At 41.9% G+C, this 13,259-nt stretch overlaps 1 protein-coding gene across 3 annotated transcripts in view; it reads right to left on the bottom strand.

Annotated features, from left to right (window-relative positions):
* Positions 1-13,259, bottom strand: part of Dennd2b (DENN domain containing 2B) — a 192,526-nt gene that overhangs the window by 155,222 nt on the left and 24,045 nt on the right. Inside the window, exon 1 of one of the 3 annotated variants that reach the window (XM_041666228.1) lies at positions 864-977. The exons of 1 other annotated variant lie outside the window; for it this stretch is intronic. The gene's annotated coding sequence lies outside the window, so the exon portion shown is untranslated. Of the gene's footprint in view, positions 1-863; positions 978-13,259 lie in introns of those variants that run through there. One more of the 3 variants, XM_041666233.1, reaches the window with a different exon arrangement.

The following is a 13,259-nucleotide window of genomic DNA, read 5'->3' as shown; positions in this document are numbered from 1 at the left end:
AAACAAAGCAATTATGTGGTCAATTGGGGGTTTCCTTGTGGCCCTTAACATCTTGAACATTGGATAACTACTTCTTTACCATTACCCTCCAATGCAAAAGCAGAAACATCTGGTTGGAAATGAGATCAATAGCTGGTTTGAGCCATTATGGCAAATTCTTTCATTTGATCAAGAAGCTATTTTATCCATATTTAAGCGATTATAAATTACGGTCATACAAAATTCCCCCAGAATACTGCAATACTCCTTTTAAAAACACCAGAAAATGTTCAGTTCTTTCACTTTTACTTGGATACTAGCTTTTCAGACCCTTAAGGCAACACAAATGCTGAAGTGTGTTCCTTCGGTGCTAGGTCATTTCGTTCACACGGGAAAGTGTAAGAAGTGTATAGAGCAACAAACCCCGTTTAACAGTTTCAAGTGATAGAAGACTAAGTTAATTTCCTTTGTTTGAGTAGGAAGCTAGTCTGTGTGGGTGCGTGTGTGAGCTCACCCAGCTGCACTGGAGCTACACAGGCTCAGGTAAAGGTAGCTCAACTGTGTCTCCCAGGCTGCCCGCGATCCACAGTTGTGCACAACTCTAGACCCTGGTTGGGGCTCCACACCCCACACAGCGCAGCCCGGGCCTGACCGGAAGGCAGGGCTATCCACGATCGCCCGGGAGTGCAGTCCCCAGCAACTCAGAAAGCCGCGGCCCTCACGCTAGTACTCACGCAGGAGGAGCCCCTGCCTGGGCCCTGATTAGGAAAAACGGAAGGGCTTGGTACGCCACAAAACGGGAATCGGTTTCTTATCCGCCACCGATGGGGAGCTGAAGCAGCGCGGCGAGCAGGCGACTCCTGCGGGCGCCCGGGAGCACTTACCTCAGGCGCCGGAGCTGGCCGGGAGCTCCGCGCAGCCCGAGCTGCCCCGGCGCCGCACAGCCCGAAGGAGGGGCCGCTCCCGTAGAGAGGGCGGTCGGCGGCGAGCGGGTATCCGCGCCCCGGGCTGCAGGCTGCAGAACCAGGGAAGGCGTGCCTTCACCAGAGACCTAAAGGGTGGGCTGCTGCAGCCGGGAGGAGGGGTGTGCTCCCGGGCGGGGGTGGGGGGGTGGGGAGGTGCTGCTCAGCGGGGGCGGGGGAGTTGGGGGGAGACGGGGAGGGAAACCAGGGTGGGAAGTCAGGCCCCCACACCGCACCGCCTTCACCTCGGCACCATCCGACCAAGGATTGTCTGGATCTGGAGCAGAAGCACAGGGGATCAGAAACTTTATGTCATTTTCTCATACACACGTGACCCCCCCTGCAGTCCAGATGGTTTCAATCACCGGAGGAAAAAAGCCGCTCTGCTGGTATGCATGAAAAGCCGGAGCTGGGAAAGTCTGGGAAAAACTGTCTGTACAGCCCACTTGCCTTCAAACAAACCCAAGCGCTCTTTCCGTTCGGCTGGCTTTGGGCCCAGGAGCCATACGAGACCCAAACGACATTAAAAGATGTTACCCTGGGTATTGCAGCCAGTAGCAGAACTAAAGCTCTAGGGTTGCAAGGATCTGTTCTGAAGTCTAAGCCCCACAGGAATTGTAAGAATTTAAAATACTCCACGTGCACGCAAAACCAAAAAGGTAGAAATGAATGTCATTCAATGATGGAGAAACAATTACTGGTGACTGTCTTATTTATTAATGGAATTCAATGGAAAATTGTTGATCCAGTATAACAATCCATTGGAAAAGACTATGTCATGTACAATCCAGACCCATACTTACTTGGTGGGGTTCTATAAAGCCACATAATTTTATTTCTCCTCCCATAAATCACTTACAACTAGATCTTGGAATTGGAACGAGCAACAGTAAAAATTGACTTTCAAAATTTAGAATTTCAAATTGATAATTTGGCGGAGAGTGGTGGCATATGCCTTTAATCCCAGCACTAGAGAAGCAGAGGCAAATAGATCTGGGTTCAAGGCCAGCCTAGTCTACATGGCCAGTTCCAGGATAGCCAGGTCTATACAGAGACCTTGTCTGAAAGCAAAACAAAATTTACAATTTTAGGGCTGGTGTATAGCACAACGTGAGTCTCTGGGTTTAGTCTGTAATCACTATAATTTTACATTGACTGGCTGCATTTCAAAAGAACCAATGTGTGTAGATGAATATAAGCAGGCTCTAAAGCCAAGACCTGTTTCAAAACCAGGGCCAACTCAATTGTCACATATCCCAAAGAGATGTTTACTCAGCTGCAAGACAAGCACCAAAAATAATAAGTTTAAGATTCATTCTGGAAATAATTCAACTTGCTCATAATCAAACACAAATAGTGGCAAGAACTAAACTGATTTAAAAAAAAAACTATTGTTCCTTTGCCAAAAGAGGATATAAGACATGAATTCTGGTATTAACTCTTTATCCCCATCATACTGACATCAGAGATGTCTGGACTGTCAAGTGGGCTTTACCTTTGGAGACCTTACCTTCAGTGTGACAGTCATCCTATGTGAAAAAATAAATCAGTTCCTGGTAAGTAGAACTAGTTTTACATTGGGAAAACCCAAGATTTCAGCTGCTGTTGAAACACTCTGGACAACAAAGGCATTGCCTGGAACTAAGCAAGGCAGTGTATGTTGTATTCCAAACTCAAAATCAGTGAGTTTCTACTACAGTTCACTGATGTGTGAACCCCACAGGAGAACTGGGCTATACTTGGATAGACTCGCCTCTACTCTCCAATCTTAAATTAGGGTGATTCTTCCCCCAACACAGAAAGAATGCCTGCATGGCAGCAGGGAAGAGGACAAAGGACACAGGAGATGGACAATGACAAGCCAAGCTCATAGTGTAACACTCCTGGAAAACTCCACTTGTAGCTCTAAGGAGTTGCAGTGGAGAAGGAGGGTGATAGAGATTGTTCTGAGGCTTCAAGCATGCGTACGAAGCACAAGCTGTACCACTGACTACACCATTTGCCCTGTAAAAGAGGCTCATCGGTCAGTCTCTCACTTCTAAAACTAACAGAACTTGTATTAATGTCCCATTTTCCCCATGATGGCATCTATAGAGAAGCCAACTGAACAGAAGGCATCAAGAATTTCCTCCAAAGAGACCCAGGACATTCATTGTTTTCATCTCTAGCTGCTGGGACCTGTTATGTGTACTAAAGCAATTGCAAGAGGCAATGATGAGGTACAAATTATTCTTTTTTGTCTGAAAACTTTATTTACAAATTATACTTAATATACAAATTATGCACAAACTCTGTGTGTGTGCATGTTGGTGTACATATCCACAGTTGCACGCTTTCTACAGAACATGTGTAAAAGTCGGAGAACAACTTTCAGTAGTTAGTTCTCCTCTTCTACTTATTGAGTCAAGGTCTATCTATATCTTCTTTCTGCCATATTGTATTCCAGAATACCTGACCTTTGACCTCTGTTTGATTCTCCTGTCTCTGCCTCCCATCTCACTGTAGGGGGGCTGGGAGTTCAGACACAAACTGCTACTGCCTCTGGTGGTTTAAAAATTATTCTATTATTTAAATTACATACATGTGTGTTCTATGTGTGGTTATGTGCACCAATAAGTACATGTTCTCATGAAGTCTAGAAGAGGGCACTGGATGCTCTGGAGCCAGAATTACTGTCCACATGGGTGATGGGAACTGAACTGTGGCCTTCTGCAAGAGCAGCAAGCACTATAACCACTGGACCTATCTAGCCCCTACATCCAGATTTTTATGTAAGTTCCCGAAATGAACTTAAGGCAAGCACTTTTACCCACTGAAACATCTTGCCAGTTCATGTTTGGAGCTGTTTTAATTCCTAAGAAAACCTTTACTAGACCTGCTTTTTCAGGATTAAAATTAACATAGCTTAAAAGTTTCTAAATATAGACCTGAATCTTAGTTCCACTTATGTGAGCATTAGTGAGTAGCTAACATTGGCCAAATATTTATTAGAAACACATCTGGTGCGAGGCAGTGGTGGCACATGCCTTAATCCCAGCACTCAGGAGGCAGAGGCAGACATATCTCTGTGAGTTCAAGGCTAGTCTGGTCTACAAGAGCTAGTTCTAGGACAGGTTCCAAAGCTACAGAAACCCTGTCTCCAAAAAGCCAAAGAAAGAGAGAGAGAAAACAAATCTGGATTTTTTAAAATTTTCATTAACCAAGTATTCACTTTGTTGGATGAACAAGGCCGATTATGTATGAGTTTATTAGGAAGATAATATGCTCTGAGAACAGGAGCCACTTGTTTGCTCACAATCACATCCTATGTACCTTTCATGGAATACGTCCACAATGCATTCATGCTATTTGAGTGAATAAAAGATAAATAAGCTGAGCATGATGAAATGCCTGTGATTACAGCTTCTCAATAGGCTGAGACAAGGAGTCAAAAGTTTGAGACATACCTGGGCAACAAAGGAAGACACTGTAAGAAAGAAAAAAAAAAGGTAGAAGTATAGCTAGAAATACAGATAAATAGTAACACTTCCCAGGCTGCAGTCCTGTAGAGGCATGTCACTTACAAACAACAGAATGAACGAATAGCTACGGGAAGAGCAGGCAGCAAAAGAGAAGTAGTGGTTAGCACTAACCAGCTGTGCACTTTAATCACAATGTATGTCCAGAACACAGACTGCTGAAAATAGGAAGCATTTGTGGAAGGAATTTGGTCTGTTTAGTGCCTAAATTAGGGACTTCAGAGATACACTTTCCCATGTCCCAGTTGTTCAGTGCCCTCAACACAGAGCCAAGACAAGATTTGAGTATAAACATCCAGACTCTAATTTGGATAGCATGAATACAGTCCTTTCATCCTCTCTCCTACTTCTCCTCTGCCTCCAAGCCATTTCCTCTGTACTGTCTTCTGTCAGGCAAATGAAAGTTCCCTAATTTTCAGATGTAGTAGCTTTGGCTCTCTTTGTGTAGAGGAATACAGTACAGCTTGATTACATGGTTATGCTTCATACAGATTCCTGGCAACATATCTTATAGCTAAGTGTCTGTACTTTTTAACTCTGAGGGACTTAAAATTCAACTATTTTAGTGCATACCAAAACAGAACATGACGCCACAGAGATGGGCTTTATTTCCTTTTGCTGTTTTAAGTCCTGCACTTAAGCAAGATGAGTTGTCTGGGTTTTTGGTTCATTAATTTCACTTTGACATACTGTTTTTGCTTTTTCTTTAAGGAACAGACTGTAGCTGGGTCTGTAGCTCTAATATTTTAATATTTTTCGGTCTGTGGCTCTAATATTCATGAAGCAGTTTTTTTCCCCAGCACATGCATGCACGTGTTAGCCTGGCTGTGGAGCTATGCTTTCTGGAGCAAACAGCTAGGTTTCTCTGTATCAGGAAAATGGAGACATGGTTGGCCTAGATGACTCAGCTTTCTAGGACAGATGTTTCCAACTTTTTTTTTTTTTTTTTTTTTTTTTTTTTTTGGTTTTTTGAGACAGGGTTTCTCCGTAGCTTTGGAGCCTGTCCTGGCACTAGCTCTTGTAGACCAGGCTGGCCTCGAACTCACAGGGATCCGCCTACCTCTGCCTCCCACGTGGTTGGGATTAAAGGCTGCACCACCACCACCTGGCTCAAACATCCTTTCTTTTTCTTTAGTTTTTTTTGTTTAGATTTGGGGGTCCTGGGAGTCTAGGAGGTTGTGTGTTTGTTTGGTTGGTTTGGAGACAGGGATCTCTGTTAAGTATTTTCCTTTGGCCCTTGTAAGCCTCTCCACCGATGCAATAGTCCAAATCAAACCAGATCAGACCAAATTAGAAAAGGCCCAGGTTTAATGGATACCAGGACTCCCAGGTGGTGGAAATCTGGACTGACCACTGGAGAGGGAAAAGGGGAGACCACGTGCTTGTTCTCTGGGAGGTGGTTTAAATAGCATGTGGGAGTGGTTTTGACCTTCCCTGGGTAGGGGTCACCGTTTGGTGGGCTTTCTGGGAGGTGGTGAGGACTGAGGCAACTCCCGGAGGAGGGGCTTGAAATGAAGCTTTCCACTCAACATTCCAAAATGGATGCCAGGAGCAGGGGTGAAGGCCCCAACCAATCATTTCAGACTTTTTTTTGAATAAGGACGTTAGGGGCTAAGCTGACGGGTCCAACCAAACAGTCTCACATAATCCAGTTAGCCTCCAATATGCTATATAACTGAAGATGACCTTAAATTCTCCATCTTCCTGCTTCACCTCCAAAATCCCTTTCTTTCTCTTTTTTTTTTCTCTGTGTAATAGTCCTAGCTGTTCTGAAAATTGTTTTGTAGACCAGGCTAGCCTCGAACTCACAGAGATCTGCCTGCCTTTACCTCCCAAGTGCTGGGGTTAAAGCCATGTGCCATCACTGCCCAGCCCAAAGTCCTTTTCTAATATTTAAGAATATTAAACTGCAGTCGGGCGGTGGTGGCGCACGCCTTTAATCCCAGCACTCGGGAGGCAGAGGCAGGCGGATCTCTGTGAGTTTGAGACCAGCCTGGTCTACAAGAGCTAGTTCCAGGACAGGCTCCAACACCACAGAGAAACCCTATCTCGAAAAATCCAGAAAAAAAAAACAACAAACAAACAAACAAACAAAAAAGAATATTAAACTGCCAAACTTGAATGTTATTTGAAATCATCTGGGAAATGCTTTTTAAAAATATTAATCATCAAATAAATAAAAAGCCAGGTGTAGTGGCACACGCACTAAAAAGGCAGAGATAGAGAGATCTCTCTGAGTCAGAGGCCAGCCTCGTGTACACTGCAAGTTCTAGGCAAGCCAAGGCTACATTGTGAGACCTTGCCTCAAAAAAAAAAAACAGAAAAACAAACAAAAAATATTAACCATGACTATAAATTTACCAAGTGCTATTTAATCCAACCTGCTTTCCATTCACCCAGACTTGAGAAGAGATTCATTTCTAAAGCAGCTGGATGTAATGATACATAGCTGTCATTTCAGCACTTAGGATGCTAAGGCAGGAAGATTGTTGTGAGTTGAAAGCCCGTCACTCTTGCAGAGGACCAGGTTCCATTCCTAGCACCCATGTGGTGGTTCACAACCACTGGTAACTTCAGTTCCAGGCGCACCATGCCTCTCTTTGAAACTTGGTGGCCACCAGGCACCCCTGTGGTGGACATACACATGTGCAGACTTAATAAAATAAAAATCTAAAAAGCAAAAATTAAAAAAGATTCTGGGCCAGCATAGGCATCAACACCTCAAGTCTACAAATCTGCAGAATTGCAAGCACACTGGGAAACAGGTTAAAACCCTGCACAGTTGTTCATCAAGTAAAAGCACTAGCCATACAAATCTAACAACCCTAACTCAGTCCCCAGGACCCAAATATTCTTGAAAATCCAAAATAAATAAATAAATAAAAAGCCAGGTGCATCTGTACTCACAACATTCATGGGAGATGGGAACTGCCCTTCTTCAATGGAAGCTAGTCTCCATAGCAGCAAAAACCCTTCCTCAAAAAAGTGGAAGGTGAGACCTGACTTCTGAAAAATGTCCTCTGACACCTACATGTTCACCATGGCACATGCACATCCACACTCACAAGTAAAAATGTAAAAATAAAAAAGAACTCTGACAAGTACAAAAGGAGCCAGATACAGTGGTGCATGTGTAACCCAAGCAGAAGGCCGAGGCAGGAAGGGATCACCACGAATGTTATGAAGTCTTGCTTGCCCTCTCTTTGGCTTTGCACTTTATGTCCAAGCCCTCAAGCACTGTGGCGTGTGTAGAGTCACTTGCTGGCTTCTCACTTAGATCTAAGCAGCTGTCACAAATAGGCTCCAGTCTAGGCCTGCTGACTTAGAATCCCCAAGGCCATTCAACACAAGGCTGTATGATAATATCTTTACTTTTTTACTTGTACAGTGCACAATTTTCCTTCCAGGAAAGCCCCACCATTACCAAACACTCACACAAGCTTCCCCAAAGGAATCATGAAAATATTTTATAAATTGAAAATTTTTCCTTCACAGTAATACTTGGACACAGCTACCTCTACAACCTACCTCTAAAAGAAAAAAATAAAGCCTGTGTTTAACAAAACATTTTAATAGATTACTGAGGAATCGGCAAGATTTTGTTAAATATAGAGCACTAGTAGGTCACTTATGACACTATTCCTGGGTAGACCTTAACAAACATCTCATCCTAGAAAGGAAACCATCAACAGACCCAAGTTAAGAATCCCATCAAGGCCTAACTTGGTGAACCAGTGAGTTGTACTGGGTTACTTACAGGAGCAGAAATGACTCAAAGGCAGCTGCATCACCAAAGCCCACCCCAGCATGAGCATGGCTGACAAACCTGGAAACCTGGGGCTCACTGGACAATCTGCAGGTAGAATCTGCAGGTTGCTCCCCAGATTGAAGAGTGTCTTCTGTAGGCAGTGCAGTATGTCTGAGCCTTTCCCAGCTTGTTTGTGAATGTCTCTGCTGTTCTTACAGTCTGCATGCTGACAGAGGGAGGAACCTAGTCTATATCATCAGTTTCAGGGATTTCCCAAAGCCTTTGTGTTATTTACTTCCTGAGCTTATGGAGCTTCCCTGAATGTTTTCATATTCCTCCTCTTAGAACACCCAGGGTCTTAAAGAGTTGCCCTCCAAAAGGGCATTTTAACTATGAGGCAACTGCTAAACCACTCTACTGAAACTACTGATTTCACTCTAAGCTGTAATCCAGAAAAACTAACTAAATGTATATCTAAGTAAAGACTGCTTCATTAAAATTTTTAAATTACTTATTTTGGTGTATGTATGCGGGTGAGTACACACATGTCACAGCACAAATGTGGTGGTCAGAAGACAACTTGTAGAGGACAACATGCAGGAGATTGGGTGGGTAGTTTTTAGTGCTTCATTGGGTTATGGAAAGTCGTCATTGTTCAGGGGGATTGGTTACAAGTTGTTATTGGTAAAGGTCAGGAAAAAGGATAAACAGAGGAGATTAGATTCAGGGTTCTTATTTTAAAAAGAAAAAAGGAGGTATAGATATGATAGGATAAAGGGGGAGATTATTGAATCTACTATAAAAAGAAATCATTATATAAATCATTATTTTAAAAAGAAAAAAGGAGGTATAGATATGATAGGATAAAGGGGGAGATTATTGAATCTACTATAAAAAGAAATCATTATATAAATCATTGTTTTAAAAAGAAAAGGAGGTATAGATATGATAGGATAAAGGGGGAGATTATTGAATCTACTATAAAAAGAAATCATTATATACATATCAAGATAAAAATCTAGATTACTGAATCTACTTTTAAAGAAGAAACTATCAGTTGTAAATATTTTACAATGGATTAGACTTTTGTATACAAATTTTGTATATTGATAAAAATTTGAGATTAATTTTGTTAGAACATACTGTGCATACATTTCTACTCATGTTCGAGGCATTGTGCCCTACATTGTATCTATACAGCTCAATTAACAATGTAATACAAATTTTAGCCCTTGAAAGTTATTATTACCAACTATTTAGGATAATAAGGAAATTCAGATTAGTAGTTAGTCACCTATTACAATCGAACTTGTAGTCATATTATGCATATTTTCAAGGTCAAACAGAGATATATTTTAGATACACAGGTCAAACATTTCAGAGATCCACAAATATGGCATTTAAGATGTTTTAATAACAGATTCTTTTTTATGGCAATGAGACATGTCTGCTCTTGGCAGCACCAATCTACTTACTTCAGAAAAGAAGGGCACCAAAGAAACTCCACATGGAATTTACTTCCTTTGTGGCAAAAGTAAGCCACTGGGCAAGAAAGTGTTCTTACCTCAACTATTTAAAGTATGTTTTTCAAATTGGACAAGCAGGACACAAAAGAGAGTGACTGCCAAACATTTTCAAAACAAGAAGGGATAGTCCTTCAAAAGTCCCGCTTCGCGGGGCGGTGGTGGCACTTTTAATCCCAGCACTCGGGAGGCAGAGGCAAGCGGATTTCTGTGAGTTTGAGGCCAGCCTGGTCTACAAGAGCTAGTTCCAGGACAGGCTCCAAAACCACAGAGAAACCCTATCTCGAAAAACAAAAACAAAACAACAACAACAACAAAGTCCTGCTTCATAGAAAAATTTGTTGAACATTCTAGGCCTATAGGCTAAAGATGGATGTCCCAATGTTGCATAGGAACTTTGGGTGACTCTCTAGGCAGCCAGCTTTTATGTCATTTCTCACACTTTTTTTTGGAAATTGCTTCCTTGTACCTCCTGCTTACTCAGTTAATATGATTTTCTTCTTAGGTCTCTGAGGGAATTGAAGACTAGATATAGTTTTCCTTACTTATCAGACTCAAAATAAAAATTAACTAAAGAAATATAAAGTTTATAAGGTTGAGAGACATAAAAAGATAATTTTGAATTGGTAATACAAGTTAGAATAGAAAGTGAATTATATACAACACTTTGGACTCACCAAGATAGGTCAGATAATGGAGTATTTTCTATTTATTTATTTATTTATTTATTTATTTACGATTTCTGCCTCCTCCCCACCACCACCTCCCATTTCCCTCCCCCTCCCCCAATCAAGTCCCCCTCCCTCGGCAGCCCAAAGAGCAATCAGGGTTCCCTGCCCTGTGGGAAGTCCGAGGACCACCCACCTCCATCCAGGTCTAGTAAGATGAGCATCCAAACTGCCTAGGCTCCCACAAAGCCAGTACGTGCAGTAGGATCAAAAACCCATTGCCATTGTTCTTGAGTTCTCAGTAGTCCTCATTGTCCACTATGTTCAGCGAGTCCGGTTTTATCCCATGCTTTTTCAGACCCAGGCCAGCTGGCCTTAGTGGGTTCCTGATAGAACAACCCCATTGTCTCAGCGTGTGGGTGCACCCCTCGCGGTCCTGAGTTCCTTGCTCGTGCTCTCTCTCCTTCTGCTCCTAATTTGGACCTTGGGATTTCAGTCTGGTGCTCCAATGTGGGTCTCTGTCTCTGTCTCTTTTCATCGCCTGATGAAGGTTAATATCCAGGAGGATGCCTATATGTTTTTCTTTGGGTTCACCTTCTTATTTAGCTTCTCTAGGATCACGAATTATAGGCTCAATGTCCTTTATTTATGGCTAGAAACCAAATATGAGTGAATACATACCATGTTCCTCTTTTTGGGTCTGGCTTACCTCACTCAGGATAGTGTTTTCTATTTCCGTCCATTTGCATGCAAAATTCAAAAAGTCATTGTTTTTTACTGCTGAGTAGTACTCTAATATGTATATATTCCATACTTTCTTCATCCATTCTAATGGAGTATTTTCTATGAATTTGTCAAATACAAATAAACTAGACACTGTTGATGTATTTATTGCCTGTATATATTGTATATAGTTATTGTACTTACTGTATACAGTTTTTCTTATATTAGTTATAGCCTTCCTTTTTATTTTAGACAAAAAGGGGAAATGCAGTGATGATTCATTTACATTGTAATAAATAAAGCTTACCTGAAGATGAGAGTGCAGAGCTAAGCTACTAGAGGCCAGGGACTAGTGGAACACACCTTTAATCCCAGGACTCAGGAGACAGAGGCAAAGGAATCTCCATTAGTTCACAGCCACCCTGAGCTACAACAAGAACCGAATCTGTCTAAAAGAGAAACAAAGCTCACACAAAGGGATCCTAGCACTTGGGATCACACACCTTTAATCCCAGCACTAGGTAGGTAGAGACAGAAGTGGTATGGCTGGGTAGAGAGAGGAATGTAAGGCAGGAGACAGGAGTTCAGGGCAGTCTGAGGTTTTGGTGAAGACAGATGGAATGTGGAGATGCAGTCTGAGGACAGGATCACCCCTTCAGTTTGAGTACTGGCAGAGGTTAAAGAACTCTCTAGTGGCTAGCTTCCCTGCTTCTCTGATCTTCAGCATTAACCCCTATATCTGACTCTGGATTTTTACTATTAAGGCCAACTAGAATTCATGCTACACCTTCTCTCTTTGTATCACTTGGTTTCTAGGGATTTAACTCCGGTTCACCAGTCTTGGTAGCATATGACTTTATCATTAACTGGGCAATCTCACCACTGCAAGATTAATTTTTTTAAATAGCAAGAAATAGGAAATTCAGAACATTATCGTATAACTTTTTGACATTGATTTAAAAAGCATTTTTGCATACAATATAGGTAAGACATAATAGTTGATTACAAACTTTAAAAAATATATAAATTAATACACAGGGAAGAATACTCCCCCAGTTTTGTATGCATGTGGCTTGTTCATTTGCATTCAAGTGTATATGCACCACTGTGCCTTTGTGGAGGTCAAAGGACAAACTCCAGAGTGGTCCTCTCCTACCTTGTTTAAGGCAAAGTCTCTTTGTTGTTCGCTGCTGCAACATATGTCAGACTAGCTGGTCTTCAAGGATTTTCCTGTGTCAGCCTCCTATCTTTCCACAGGGAGCACTTGGACCACAGATGATGCATGCCACAGCATCCAGCTTTATATGGATTCTTGGGATTTGAACCCAAGCCCTCACACTTGTATCGCAAGCATTTTACTCACTGAGCTATCACCCTGCCCAAATCTTTCCTCTCATTCTTACCCATAAGTTCCCCCTTTCGGGAAATCACTGCACATTATGTACTCTTCCAGAGATGCTCAATAGAAAATGCAGAACTGCTGATATGTATTGAGTTCATTTCGAGGAGGAAAGGTCCACAGCTTTCAATACATTCTCAAAGAGGGTCATGATCTCAAAAAAAAAAAATTTAAGAACAAAGCTAAAGACTAGTGCACTACCTCAATCAATCAATAGGATTAGCAGAATTGCATCCTGCATGTGGTGGTTGAATAAGAATGGCCCCCATAGGGCTGGGCAGTGGTGGTGTGTGCCTTTATTTTTTGGTATGTGGACATGCACAAAGAGGACATATTTTTGTCTCATAGCCTTTCTACTGGATAAAGAAAAGATTTTTATTTAGCTCTACAAGTATCCAAAAGAAATATTAGCTGGTAATCCTGGTGACTACAATTAACAAGTTACAGAGTTATTAATAAGGAAACTAGAAAAACTATGGAACTATAGCGCGCACAACACACACACACACACACAGAGAGAGAGAGAGAGAGAGAGAGAGAGAGAGAGAGAGAGAGAGATTGATTAATGGGAATCTTGTCTAGTAAATCTCATCTGGATTTCAATAATTATTTTCAAGTGGCACTCCTGAGATTTTTACAGAAAACTCAGATGTTATTAGTTTCTTCAACTGTGAAAGAATAACTGTCTGCTTTCTCTAGCCCCCGTCCACAGCACAGTTTCCATGCTTTGAATCCCATT

This window comes from Microtus oregoni, unplaced genomic scaffold, assembly GCF_018167655.1.
Source record: "Microtus oregoni isolate MIOR12 unplaced genomic scaffold, Mior012 000016F_ref0000370, whole genome shotgun sequence".
In the NCBI taxonomy this organism is placed as follows: Eukaryota; Metazoa; Chordata; class Mammalia; order Rodentia; family Cricetidae; genus Microtus; species Microtus oregoni.
The sequence above is the reverse complement of the archived record's forward strand: the minus strand, read 5'-3'. Positions and strand labels throughout refer to the sequence as shown.